Below are 14,142 nucleotides of genomic sequence, written 5' to 3'. Positions count from 1 at the left end.
CTCACAGAGGAACAGGTCTGTTCCTGCTGTGTGATTGTTCAGGATCAGTTGAAATGGATATATACACAGGGAGGGGTCTGGAGGGCTGAGAGGCTAGAGGGGGCCTTGGACTGATCCTAGAGGGCCTGGGGCAGTAACTGACGTGTCATAGTCACCATTCTAAATTAATAGGGGGGTGTAGTATTCCTTCACGTGGCTTCAGAGAAAATAAACGTTCACTTCCTGGATGCTGATGGAGAAATGCAGATAGCTCTATGGAAATGTGTCACACACTTGCCGCCGGCCAAATGGTGCTGTGCCCTGAGTGGAACAGCTCTAGGATACAGTGAGCTACATCAGAGATGAACAACCAGTGGATAGGATTCTGATCTCCAAGCAATTATGGTTTAGGATGTAAAAAAACGAAGTCATGTGATTTAATTTAATATTTCTGTATATGTACTATATTTCTTCTAGCGGAGTCCTGGATTGGCTGGGAAGGAGACTGGCTCCCCTCCATGTTAGAACGAGGCCCGGCAGTGATGGCAGTGATGGTCCTAGTGTAACAAATTGATAGGAGTCAATTAAGTGTCTATTATTAACCTCCTATGGTTCACTGTCAATTAGCTGTCCCATTAACTCTGGAACACTGTACACTGTATGTATTTAACTCTGGGGGGATCCACCATGCCTTGGCAGACATCTCTTCCATAGTCATAAAGACGACACCAAAAGGATGACTTTAAAGGAAATGAAATTCAATTAGACGTAATTAAACGGTTAAGGTCATTTGTACCTCTGGTTCTGGCTCTTAGGTGATTCATAGTAATAATAAGGTACATTACGGCAGCGTTTGGAGATGAATCATAAATTCACCACACTTATATTACCATCTTAAACCAAGTGCACAAAAAAGGTTTTTATCCTGGTAATTGTCATATTAATGATGATATTACTCTCCGGTTTGGGTCTGGGTTAGGGTTGATAGGAAATTACTTCTACCCATAAGAGGCGTGGGACATTTAGATACAGCAGGATAAGATTTGGATCAGGGATGAAGCATAGTCTTTCCTCTGTTCTAGGCGATTAGAGAAAAAAACAAAACAGTATTTAAGGCACCATTTCAGATCCATCCTTCAAATACAGGGACAATAAATGATGAACTCAGTTGTCATATTTATTTTAATTTATTTTCACCTCAGTTCGTCAGGTTGTTAATGGCTGATAATGACACAAGAAAGTGTCTGGTCCTCGTCAGCTCTATGAATTTGTTAGGCCATAATTCACCCTAAAGCCACAAACACTGAGCAAACACATCCGATAACACCCAAATACCATTTGAACACCATCTTTTCCTTGAAATCTCCCCCAATAAAAACATGTTTTCATGGAACAGATATGAAAGGGATAGCCTTTATTCTATTGGACATCGAGAATTTCTGAAAAAGTTTGAGGTCAACCAATGAGAAACATTGCTAAGAGAACATCCACCATATTTCACTTCCTGACCGTGTCTCTTGCTTCTGTCATCCCATAATTGGTGTGTTTGAAAACATGATCTAATTTTAGTCAACGAGAAGGAGGAGAAATCCAATAGCATTTGAACCAAGCCTTTCGTGTTTGTCTGCCAGTGTATGACATAGTGAATTCCTTTGCCAATGTCCCTTTTCATGTCCATCAGTTAACCGTTGCACTTGTAACAGGAAATCAGTTTACTGCTGTACTGACTGATTCCTATTTACACAAAAGCCCCTAAACACTTAAGACAGGATATTCAATTGTGAGAGGTATTTTGCACGCAGGTTTCCCGGAGCTAGCCGTCATACTCAGTTATAGCACTACGAGTTGAAACTCACAACACAGTACAACTAACTACTAACACAGTGAGGAAGTCAAGGCCTGCTCGTCATTAGGGAGCTGGACTAGCAGACTACACATAGTCAGGGCTAGGCTCAGGAGGCCTGTTATAGAGTCGGACTTACCTACTGGATGTTACCATAGACAATATTTTCCTCTGTGTTAGGATAATTGATGCCTATGATAAAAGCATCTTCTTTCCTGAGAAACTTGAAGTTCAGCGTGGTCTCTCTGTTGACTTTGGTGGTTCAGTATCCTGTATGTGCTTAGTGTGTGACAATTAAATCCAACACTGTGGTTAAAATAAAAGGAAATGGAAGCTATCCTTCCCAAATGCTGAATTTGAACTTTCAACTTTGTCCTGACAAGCCAGACATTGTATCGTTTGACCTGGCAGTCGTATTGTATACAGCAGTGCCTGGAGGGAATTTGTGGACATCCTCCACTGTATAACAGTGCCTTGCCAGCCAGAATCCCAGCCAGCCATTTTAGCTAATGGCTCTTCCTTGAGAGATTTACGATGAGGAGACAACGAACAATTAGAGAAAGGAAAACACAAAAGCCAGGAGTGCTCGGAGGAGAGATTTATGACCACATTGAAGGTTTTATTTTTGAAAATGAAAGTCTGATTAGAAAGTGCTGATGGTTTAGAAGAGGGACACTCTCACACTCTTAGCTGAATTCTTATGTCACCTCATCGCTGGCCTCATTTAGTCTCGTTTGGTCGGTCGCAGCGTCCTGTCCAAAGGGTGATGTGTCTGTCCTGTCCTGCTTTGTTTGTTTACTGCCATGCGGCCTGTCGCTTGCCTGCCCTGACGCAGGCAGGCAGATGTAATAAATGAATCATGCTGAGATAAAGCCCCTGTCTGGCCCTATAGTGATACAGCCAGCAGAGTGCTGCAGACTCTGTTGACAGAAGGGGTCTGTTTTACTCCCCATCCGGAGCACTTCGGGTGTCTCTCCACTCAGGAAGTTAAGCTGGAAACACTTGTAGTCATGTTCCCAGAATCCAGGAAGGAACCTGTAACGCTGAGAGAGGATATACGACAGTTTGAGAGAGAAAGAGAGGGGGCGACGACGGCGACGACGACGATGACTGTTTACTGTAGCTTACAGTGGATAGCATATAATAATCTTCTTAGTTTGTCCAGTCCACAGACTGATGGATAGAAAACGAACAAAGCCGTTTAGAGTTACAAACAGAAACCCTGACAGAGCGGGAAGAAAAGAGATAGAGAGGGGAAATGGAAAGGTCAAAATGTATGTATAGCATCCCTGGCCAATGTGGTCCTTGGAAGAGGACAATTGCGATATAAACAGAAGGAAAGGGTGGGAGCCCTCTGACTGAAGCTTATCTGTGGTGTGTGCTGCTGAGGGACTCTCCCATCCTACTGACCCGAGCTATATTAAACATACACCACACAAGATAAACTGCCCCTCTCTATGTCCCATGTAGCCAATCCCTTACCAATACCACAGAGAGGAAGAGGAACCACACCACTGACAACAGGGCAGGGGAAATACAGATTTGAGATAGGCCTACAGAAGAAGGGAAGGGTGTGTGAATGGGTGGGATGAGCTAAAATAGACATGAACCCTCAATCCCAAGCAGGTCTATTGCTTTTGTAATTGGATCAGGAACTGGCAGCATCAACATTCTATTACCACTCTAGTGTAAGCCAGAGTGAAGTTAGTTCCTCTTTCTTTCTTCTTCCCTTTCCCCTCGTGTCACTCCTCTCTCTCCCTCGCCATCTCTCTCTCCCTGCACAGTGCGATGCTCTGTGTGTGCACGTTGTGCTGTGTTGTGTTGTGATTGCCCGTGTTTAATGGCGGTCTCCATCTGTCTCGGGGCCCGTGTGTCTGCAGGCTAGCGGCCCGCGGCGGCCCACATTAGAGAGCTGTTGGCCATGGCCCCAGGCACATTACATCCCTCCTCTGGAAGTGTGATTATGGGGGCCTGATTATGATGTCTGAGACCACGATGAGAGGCCGGCCCAGCCGTGTGCCAAGCCAATCTCATTGCAAAAACAAAACGGCAGGAAAATTAATGACGCTTCAAATTCTGCCAGGTTTTTTAACACCGATAATCTGCGTCCAGGGCAATTTGCAGCAATTGGTGGCATATGGACTTGTGTTCTACACCCAGGGTCCAGTAACAGAAATGGAATCTGTCAGAGTAGGAATGATATCACACACATAGAAATACATTTAGTTTAATCGAATGTGATTAAACAAACAAACAGAAAGCGAATTAACAGTAGTGCGGAGCGATTAAGTGAAATTTAGTATTTTTGGGGTTATTAAACAACTAATTGACTGATGTCGGTTCAATTACTTGAATTCTATTTAGTTCAGGGTTTTTTTGTGAGCCCAACACAATTTCTCTAGAGAGAAATCCAATCATTCACCAGAGAAATGAAGTCAAGAACGACACTGAACTAAAATATAAATGTTTCATGAGCTGAAATAAAAGATGTTCCATACACACAAAAAGCTTCTTTCTGTAAAATGTTGTGCACAAATTTGTTTACATCACTATTAGTGAGCATTTCTCCTTTGCCAAGACAATCCATCCATCCACATGACAGGTGTGGCATATCAAGAAGCTGATTAAACATGATAGCATGATAATTTCACAGGTGCACCTTGTGCTGGGGACAATGAAAGGCCACTAAAATGTGCAGTTTTGTTACACAACACAATGCCACACAATATCAAGTTTTGAGGGAGCGTGCAATTGGCATGCCGACTGCAAGAATGTCCACCAGAGCTGTTGCCAGAGAATGTAATATTAATTTCTCTACCATAAGCCGCCTCCAAAATTGTTTTAGAGAATTTGGCAGTACGTCCAACTGGCCTCACAACCGCAGACCACGTGTAACCACACCAGCCCAGGACCTCCACATCATGCTTCTTCACCGGTGTTGTCTGAGAACAGCCACCTGGACAGCTGGTGAAATTGTGGAACCGAAGAATTTCTGCACAGACTGTCAGAAACCGTCTCAGGGAAGCTCATCTGTGTGCTCATCACCATCATCCCCAGGGTCTTGACCTGACTTCAGTTCGGTGTCATAACCAACTTCAGTGGGCAAATGCTCACCTTCGATTGCCACTGGCACGCTGGAGAAGTATGCTCTTAACGGATGGATCCTGGTTTCAGCTGTACCGGCCAGATGGCAGACAGCATGTGTGGCGTCGTGTGGTTTGCTGATGTCAATGTTGTGAACAGATTGTCCCATTGTGGTGTTGGGGTTATGGTATGGACAGGTATAAGCAACAGACAACGAACACATTTGCATTTTATCAATGGCAATTTTAATGCACAGATTACAGTGACGAGATCTGATTTGATTTGAGATCCTGAGGCCATTGTTGTGCCATTCATCTGCCACCATCACCTCATGTTTCAGCTTGATAATGCACAGCCTCTTGCCGTAAGGATCTGTACACAATTCCTGGAAGCTGAGAATGTCCCAGTACTTCCGTGGCCTGCATACTCACCAGACATGTCACCCATTGAGCATGTTTGGGATGCTCTGGATCAACGTGTATGACAGCGTGTTCCAGTTCCTACCAATATCCAGCAAGTTTGCATTAAAGAGGAGTAGGACAACATTCCACAATCCACAATCAACAGACTGATCAACTGTATTCAAAGGAGATGTATTGTGCTGCATGAGGCAGATGGTAGTCACACCAGATACTGACTGGTTTCTGATCCACGCGCCTACTTAAAAAAAAAAAGCAATGCATATCTGTATTCTCAGTCATGTGAAATCCATAGATTAGGGCCTAAGGAATGTATTTGAATTGACTGATTTCCTTATATGAACTGTAACTCAGTAATATCTTTTAAATTGTTGCATGTTGCGTTTATATTTTTGTTCAGTATATATGGGACGCTGGGCTGAAGGGTGTTGTAGTTTTCAATAAGCAAATATTCAACCTAGTTCACGGCAGAAACAAAGTAATTAATTACAATGACCATAAACCATTGAGGCTGTTCTGTTCCGGCTCGGACAGAGATGGATACACTTTTACGCCTGCTATGTTAGGTTAGATACACACAGACAGCATACGTTGCTGCAGGATAGAAGAGTTTACACAACAGAAATACCAGAAAGGGATAGAGACAGCACATGTACCTTATACATATACTTTGGGCTCCCTAGTGGCTCAGTGGTCTAAGGCACTGCATCTCAGTGCTAGAGGTGTCACTACAGACCCTGGTTTGATTCCAGGCTGTATCACAACTGGCTGTGATTGGGAGTCCCATAGAGCTGCGCACAATAGGCCCAGCATCGTCAGGGTCGGGGTAGGCTGTCATTGTGAATAAGAATTTGTTCTTAATTGACTTGCCTAGTTAAATAAAGGTTAAATAAATAATACATCTGCTTTGAAAAACGAGTACAATTATTGTCACAGCTCTTCAGCATACTAAGGCAGGCTAGCCTAGTTAAATATGAGGACTAAAGACAGTATGGGGAGAACAGATATAATGTTGGATGGTTGTCAGGCTGGCTGGCTGCTACTGCCTGAGGAGAGATGAGATGATGGAATAAGAAATGATACATAACTGAAATATTGTATTATTTCATAGTACTTTTCTATTGTTCTATGTGGACCTGACAGAGACAGTGGAGTATTTTCAGTGTTTTGGCAATTGAATGTTCACTATTTTTGGCGTTCGAGGTTCCATTATAAGGCTCTAATCATTTTAATGCCATTATTTCATAATGCATTTAATAAAACATTTTAAAAAATAACTGACACCGAACCAACCTCAAAAAGCACTAATCACTCAGAACTAATTAACAGGTATGTTAATAAGCAATAAGTGAAGCGAGTAATGACAGAAAGAAAGAGGAAGAAAGATGTTTTAGATAGAAAAAGAAAGGAAAAAGAAAGACAGACGAACAGACAGAAAGAAAAAGCGCAGCTTACACATTAAACAACAATCAATGTGTCAAACCAGCAGTCAGAAAACACCCCACTACCTTCCGGAACTTTTCCAGAGGATGTCTGTGGGGCAGCTAAAGCATGTCACTGTGTAGCGTGGAGAAGTATTGGAGAACTGTGAGCATGCTGATCCATGTTTGACACATACCTGAAAGCCCTTGTGTTCTCACTCAACAGTGCCTGTGGTGGTCTCCACATGCCTGCCTGGTTTTGAGGGCTACTCATCACCTCATCCCTGCCTCCAGGCATTCCTCTATCCATCCCCTTCCAACTCATTCCCTCTCTTACTTTGTCTCACTCATCAGCCCCTTCCTTTTATCCTCCTTCACTCTTTTTCTTTTGCTTTTGTGCTCCATCTATCCAGCCCCTCAGGGCAGCAGGTGAAGTCTTGAGGTTGAAGTCTATAGCGGCGATCAGAGCTGATAACCTCTGGAATGGACAGATGTGCCACATGGGGTCATATCTTGCCTGAGGACAGGTATGTCCAGTCATGCTGGGGGCTACAGAGACGTAGGGGCCAGCGGAGTGGGGCCAGAGGCTGAAGGCAGGGGCAGGGGCCAGCATGGTACAGATGAGGCTTTTGTGGCCCCTGCCAGATTGGAGCAGACAGGTGAAAGGCCAACACAGCCTAAAGATGGCCGCCAGAGGGCAGGGCGGGGGATGGAGGGATAGACGGATGGAGGAAGGATGAAGGAGGGAGGGAAGGGAGAACAGATGAGATGGGTAGTGCCCTGAGCTGATGAGAGGATGATCAAAAATAATCAAATGACTGCATGATTGAACATGTGATGGCATGCAATACATCTGTTATTCAGACTACAGGCTGTCTGACATATTTTCGATTTTCTATGGGTAAAGATTCAAGAGACTTTGTTCAGTTTGATCAGACCATAATCCGTTTTTCTCTCAGGTTCAAAATCACCTTGGTAAAATAACCAAAACTTCCCACCCTTATGTAATGGCTACATAATAAAATAAAGGGGAAGGCTGTCTTTCTCATCCTCCCTCCCCACACCACTCTCTCCCAACACAAACACAAAAACACACAGCCACAAGCACTGTGCATTTGTGTATTCTGAGTTGTCTCTGTGTAACCACAGGCCATGTGTTCTGGTATCTAGCATCACTTATAGTAAAGCACAGCCTGTGCAATGCCAGTCAAAGTCTATAGTGTATGTACTGTATGTGTGTGTGTGTGTGTGTGTGTGTGTGTGTGTGTGTGTGTGTGTGTGTGTGTGTGTGTGTGTGTAGTGGGCTAGTATTGTGTGGAAATGATGCCCCTTCTGCCTGCCTGTCTGCCCGGCCCGATTCCATCTCCTTCCAAGGGAGCAAGGGGATGGAGGGGGTGGTGGGGGATTGATGGGACGTGGTTGGGGGAGAGTGTACACAAAAAGTCACCCCGAATCTGCCATCTGATTAATCAAGGGTGATTCGGAGGCAAGCACAGCCTACCCGCTCCTTCCTGGCGAGTCCCTGTGTATTTATTTAGTGTAACCCACAGCCAGTCACGTCTGACCTCAAACTATCAGGAGCAGCCACAGTTGCGCCAAAGCATAAACAAAAAAATGCGTAATGAAGGTAAGGGGAGGGGGGGGGAGAGGGGGAGGGAAAGAGAGGAGGGAGTGAAGGCAAGCAAGAGGAGAGGAGAGGAGGGGTGGATTTATTTTCTTGAAGCCAGGGATCTTGAGCTCACAACAGAGTTCATGAGTCCAGACACGTCGCTGCGTCGCAGAGCAGAAATAGCCTCCCGTGTCCTGCTGTTTGTTTCTCCTCTGACATGGGAAGGGAAATCATTGACCTCCGACGGACCAAAGGAGGCTCCATCCATCTTTTGAGCCAGACTCATTTTGCAGGGAGTATCAAGTAGCTGTTAGTGAAGAGGAAACCTCCCTGTGTGTATACATGGCTAATTGGGAACGTTTGCCTGTGTATTTATTTATGGAACAGCATAATGACTGAGAACTCTGAGTTTAATAATGATCAGAAGAGCATAAAATGGAATCTCTCTGTTCATGAGAACCTTGATGTAATAAGTGGTCATCAAGCACAGTCTATGTCCCCTTTCCATTTGTCATTTGTTAATGGTTTGAGTATGAGGACTCGCACATACACACGCATGTGCACGCACACATACACACTGTACGGGGGGGCAACTAGCCTAGCGGTTAAGAGCATTGGAATAGTAACCAAAAGGTTGCTGGTTTGAATCCCCGAGCCAGCAAGGTGGAAATATCTTCCGTTCTGCCCTTGAGCAAGGCAGTTAACCCCCAAAACCAACTGCTCCCCGGGCACCGATAACGTGGATGTTGATTAATGAACCTCCCCGCACCTCTCTGATTTAGAAGGGTTAGGTTAAATGCGGAAGACACATTTCATTTCAATGCATTCAGTTGTGCAACTGTCTACTGTAGGTATCGCGCTTCCCTACATAAACACCCTGCAGCATTGGAAGTTCTGCTTTGAATTCCCTTAAAACCTCTGCAGTGTATTAAAAGACATCAGTGGGTTAAAGTACATCTAGCTTGATACATTTCATCATCTAAGCAAGTGAGTAGTTCTGCGAGCAGAAGAAGGCAAACTAACAATTGGCCCTCTGTAGAGACGTATTGATCCAACATGAAGGTTTGCTTTCAGGACAGTGCACGTGGCTCGCAGAGGCCTCTCTCGCATCTCTTCAAGTGGAAAAAACACAGAAAAGAACAAACAAAGTGGACAGGAGAGGAAGAGGGGAAGAAACAACAACAACATACGCCAATAAATCAAATCAAATCAAATTGTATTTGTCACATGCGCCGAATACAGCAAGTGTAGACCTTACCGTGAAATGCTTACTTATAGGCCCTTAACCAACAATGCAGTTTAAAGAAAATACCACAAAAAAAGAAATAAAAGTAACAAATAATTAGAGAGCAGTAGTAAAATAACAATAGCAAGGCTATATACAGGGAGTACCGGTACAGAGTCAATGTGTGGGGGAACTGGTTAGTCAAGGTAATTGAGGTAATATGTACATGTAAGTAAGTTATTAGAGTAAGTTAGTGAGTTATTAAAGTGACTATGCATAGATAATAACAGATAGTAGCAGCAGCGTAGAAGGGGGGCAATGCAATTAGTCTGGGTAGCCATTTTATTAGATGATTAGGAGTCTTATGGCTTGGGGGTAGAAGCTGTTAAGAAGCCTCTTGGACCTAGACTTGGTGCTCCGGTACCGCTTGCCATGCGGTAGCAGAGAGAACAGTCTATAACTAGGTTGGCTGGAGTATTTGACCATTTTCAGGGCCTTCCTCTGACACCGCCTGGTATAGAGGTCCAGGAAGCTTGGCCCTGGTGATGTACTGGGGTGTACGCACTACCCTTCGTAGTGCCTTGCAGTCGGAGGCCGAGCAGTTGGCATACCAGGCAGTGATGCAACCAGTCAGGATGCTCTCGGTGGTACAGCTGTAGAACCTTTTGAGAATCTGAGGACCCATGCCAAATCTTTTCAGTCTCCTGAGGGGGAATAGGTTTTGTCGTTCCCTCTTCACGACTGTCTTGGTGTGTTTGGACCATGTTAGTTTGTTGGTGATGTGGACGCCAAGGAACTTAACACAGAGGATGTGATATGTTTAGACGAACCAAAGCAGCCTGGCATAGAAAGCCCTGAATGAAGGTTATGGTCAACCAACACTGCTTCTGTAACATCTCTATGTCATCTCTATATACAATGAGTGTACGAACACCTTCCTAATATTGAGTTGCACCTCATGTTGCCCTCAGAACAGACTCAATTCGTTGGGCATGGACTCTGCAAGGTGTCAAAAGTGTTCCACAGGGACTCCAATGACTCCAATGCTTCCCTCAGTTGTGTCAAGTTGGCTGGATGTCCTTTGGGTGGTGGACCATTCTTGATACACACAGGAAACTGTTGAACATGAAAAACCCAGCTATGTTGTTGTTCTTGACATGCTCAAACCGGTGCGCCTGGCACCTACTACCATACCCTGTTCAACGGCACTTCAATATTTTGTCTTGCACATTCACCCTCTGAGTGGCAGACTTACACAATCCATGGCTCAAATGTCTCAAAGCTTAAAAAAGCTTATTCTTTAACCTGCAGCCTCCCCTTCATCTACACCAATTGAAGTGAAATTAACATGTGACATCAATAAGGGATCATATAAGGGATTTAAGGGATAGTTCACCAGGATTCACCTGGTCAGTCTGTCATGAAAAGAGCAGGTGTTCCTAAGGTTTTATACACTCAGTGTAGAGTACAGTAAGAAACAAGCTTCTAGGCAACATATTCAAGAGGAGAGAACCCACTGCCAGGTGCCGGTTAGTAAACATCCCCAACGTCACAATCCTGCATCCCAACTCCTGAAAGACATTTTAAAGACATGGGGGGAAGGAGGGTGTGGTGGGAGTGGGTTGTGGGAGGGGGTTCTCGTTAGGATGCTGTTTATCTCCCTGTATGTCCTTCCTCCCCTCCTTCTCTCCTCTTCTCCTCCTTCCCTTGTTTTTGTAACAAATCTGCATGAGACGTGGCAAGGGCCGAGGGGGCGGCAGGTGGGCAGGATGGCAGTGCAGGCGGGTGGGCATCACCACCTGGTGCTGAGAGAGAGCCTCCTGCCAAGGGACCATGGTGGGACAACCTCCCAGCACAGCTTGTTGGGCTCTGACCCACCACATCCCTCTCTGCTGCCTCACCCCCTCTTTCTCTCCCTCCCTCCCTCCCCCTCCTCCTCCACCTTTATCCCATCACCCCATCACCCTCTTTCCCTCCCTCCTTCCCTCCCCCTCCTCCGTTCCATCACCCCCCCCCCCTCCCTCCTCCCCCTCCTCCTCCCATCACCCCATCCAGATCGTCATGACAACTCTGACTGTTGAGGATCAGAAGGGGGTCTGGCTCACGTTGAGGGAAACACGAGAGAAGGATGAGGAGAAAAGGGAGGGAGAGGGAGAGGGAACACGTCGGTAAACAGCAGCACCTTTGGTCCGGCGTCTGTCTGGGCCTGGAGTCCTGTGGTGTGACAGGTAGACGCTCTTGTAGAGTTCCCAGCATTCCTAAACGCCGAGGTGAGGTTGAGAAGTCCCAGATGCCCCCTTCCTCCTCCTTCTAGCAGAAGGGTAGGACGGACTCACTCCAGCGTGACTTTGAGGCATGGGAACAAACAGTCTTCTACACAGGAGAACATACGTATCAATGTGGTCATTGGTAAAATAGGCAGATCCTCCGTAAACTATTTAAATACAATGGTTTGACAATATATTGTGATATCAGCATGTCAATTAAGTGAATCAATAGAGTGTGACTGTGTGATAAATGTTTGGCACATTATTTAATAAAGATAATGTACATATTCCATTACACGGATGTTGAATAGTGTTTAATAACATTGATCGTGAAAGTAGCCCCCTTGTCCAAAAGCCTACCAAATAAGAAACAGCCCACACAGGTTGTGGATCAAAAAACATATCACTGTTTTCACACACCCCAAACACACAGTAGTACGTGACTGAACGAGCGACTACTCCACATCAGAGGACACAGAACTATGACTAACCCCCCATCTTCAAACTTCTGATGAAATTATGCATACGCCATACTGCAAGAAAATATTTTCTGTCAAAGTAATACCCTCGACAGCTCCTCAACTCTCTCTGACAAAATAAAAGAAATGCATAACCCTTTGACTTTTTGGATTTAGGAGACGACATGACAGATGTATCACCGCATTCCACATCTCCTCTGCCCAGAAAATACGAAAATGCATTATTAATTTTCACAATATGCGGATGCATTGATGGCCAAAATCCATACAGCATGCCAGGAGAGAGCAGGCAGGGAGGGAGGCAGGCAGGCAGGGAGGGAGGCAGGCAGGCGGGCGAGTCAGCAAGCGAGAGAGCAACCCTAACCTTGAGCTTTCACCATCATAAGTTGACATCTCTAAAAACATGTTCTTTTTTTCTTCAAGTGTGGGTTGTCAGCGGGGCTGTCAGGGGCGAGGAGAGGCGACGTTAAGTAAGGAAGGACACATGTGGCTAGGGGAAGAGGAGGAGGGGAGGTCTTCATAAAGTCACTCAGTGCTTCCTGTCACTGTTAAGTAGACAGGTGCTTACCGTTAACACCCCTCCCTAATATCTTTATGAATATTTATGACTCTTTCCCTTCTAATAAGTTGCTCGTTAATGTCACAGCTGCCAAATATTGACTATGACTTTCTTTTCAGAAGTAGCGCATAAATAAAACATATTTTAAAGAGAGATTCTGACCTGCTTAAATACATCACTTTCCCCCATCCTCTTTGATCAAAACGCACTTCATTATTATAAGCTGCTTTGATGACTTTCCTAGCGTCTTGTCTGAGCTTACATGTGGAATACATCTTTATTTACCTATGTGTATCCCTCCATCTATTTCATACCCATACTGTATGTATCCCTACTTTGTTTCTCATAGTGAGTGCGGTCAGAAGTGGCTAAGTGTCCTTCTTATTATGTGGGAAAACTTTGAGAGTTGAAGTATAAGTTGCTGCTGGGTCTCATCAGTGGAAATGGGGGGAAATTACTCTCTGGTCTCCTAGGATTTGTTCCCTGATTACTCCCTAATTCTGAGTCTCACTCCGTCACTGCATACTCTTCTATTCCCATGAAAACTTGGCCCGAGGACCGGAGCTGCGATCCACACTGTAAAAAGAAGGGAGGGGAGGTTGAGACGATACATGGATGAAATCCGACAAGTTCTTTATTTTCTGTTGTAGTAGAGGCTAAAGGCCACTGGTAGATCTGGGGTCTCCCATTGGAGGCAGATCTGGTATTAAGTCACTGTATGTACAGTATCATGCTGAATCAAAGACTACACATTAGTGACGTAATCATTTGAGGGCAAGTTAGGGTCTCAATCAAACTGGGGATTTATGTCCAAATGTCGCAGCACACTGCTTCAACAGACAATGGTGCATTAATGCTCCATTATAGAGATGTTTACTGAATGCCTTTGTCCACGCATAGGCTAGTGAAAAGGCCACGAGTGATGAGGAGGCCCTAAAGGAAGACTCAGATAAACTGTGCTGTGGATATAGCAGTGACCAAATATGAATAGCTTCAGCTCATATCTATGTAAAGCGGTCATCTTCTCTCCCCATGTAATTCGTTGATTTTGGATATTAAACTCTCTCGCATGCCTCATGCATTCTTTATCAGAACCCCATATTGTTATTTTTGTCTGCCGTCTCCTTTTATTCATTTTTGACTTATCTTTGAAAACATTGGGATGCTCTTTCCCCCTTCACCACTTTGCAGAAGTCGATAGCTCTGCATTGAGCCAGCTGTCAATCAAGGCATCATCAACTCTAAAGGGGTTTTTAT

The sequence above is a fragment of the Oncorhynchus mykiss genome, chromosome 19, assembly GCF_013265735.2.
Source record: "Oncorhynchus mykiss isolate Arlee chromosome 19, USDA_OmykA_1.1, whole genome shotgun sequence".
In the NCBI taxonomy this organism is placed as follows: Eukaryota; Metazoa; Chordata; class Actinopteri; order Salmoniformes; family Salmonidae; genus Oncorhynchus; species Oncorhynchus mykiss.
This window is presented reverse-complemented; position numbering follows the sequence as displayed.